Source organism: Lemur catta, chromosome 11, assembly GCF_020740605.2.
Source record: "Lemur catta isolate mLemCat1 chromosome 11, mLemCat1.pri, whole genome shotgun sequence".
NCBI classification, from domain to species: domain Eukaryota; kingdom Metazoa; phylum Chordata; class Mammalia; order Primates; family Lemuridae; genus Lemur; species Lemur catta.
The window spans coordinates 51305267-51306202 of record NC_059138.1 but is presented as its reverse complement, the minus strand read 5'-3'; positions in this window follow the sequence as shown (position 1 = coordinate 51306202).

The following is a 936-nucleotide window of genomic DNA, read 5'->3' as shown; positions in this document are numbered from 1 at the left end:
CTTTTTACGTCACCGCCGGCCGTCGGCGCGAGTTTTCCCTTGGCAGGCGCCCGCGGCCCGGCGCATGCGTCGTAGCGTGCGCTGCCGGGGCGGCGCTCAGGGGCCGTGGGACGCTGAATGCGGGTGCGGAGTAGGAAGGGGGCCTGTCTTTGGGGGTAAAGCAGAATAAGACGCTGAGATAAAGTCAAGAAGCAGTGCGGTAAGGGACAGTAGGGTGCACAGTATCTCAGGAATGAACATTTTCGATGGAATGGACTTGGAGACTCAGCTACTTTGGAGCAATTTTTATGCTAATTGAGAAAACCAGAACGTACCAGAGTCTTAGAGCGAAAAAGCCTCCATCGGACTGTAAAGCCAAGCGCGTAAAAGACACGGGAACTCGACTGGGGAAAGAAGAACCCCAAAAAACTGTTAGTTCAGTGACGAGCTGAGTAATCTCCAGCAGAAGCTTGCAGGAGACAATTTAAAACCTGTGGCACGAAAGTATTATTGAAAATAATGTCAGGCTCTGAGATCTATAAGAACTCTTACGTGGGGGAAGGAAACTTGTCTTCAACCGTATGTCAGAGAGTAGCTTCCTGGAGTCCGGTGGACAAAAGAGTTTTTATTCAGCTGTCATTTGAAGCGTGCCTGTGTGAGCATTAATAAGAAAATTACTTTTCCTTAAACTGGACAAGACCGGCAGAGAGTGGCTCTTCCCATTCCCTCAAGCAGTGAAAATGTGCACTATTAGGCGAGTAGCCTTTGCCAGACTCCTAGGGAGATAAAGAAATGGAATGCAAAGGGGGAGCTTGTATTCCTTTCCCCCCTGATAAGGACGAAGTTTATCCCTCCCTGTCTCTCCTGATAAGGACGGTGCTGGAGCTGCAGGATGGATGTGACTGAGGCAAGGGTCCTAGGAGCTGGTTGAAAAAAAAATTTATTACAAGCGGCTGT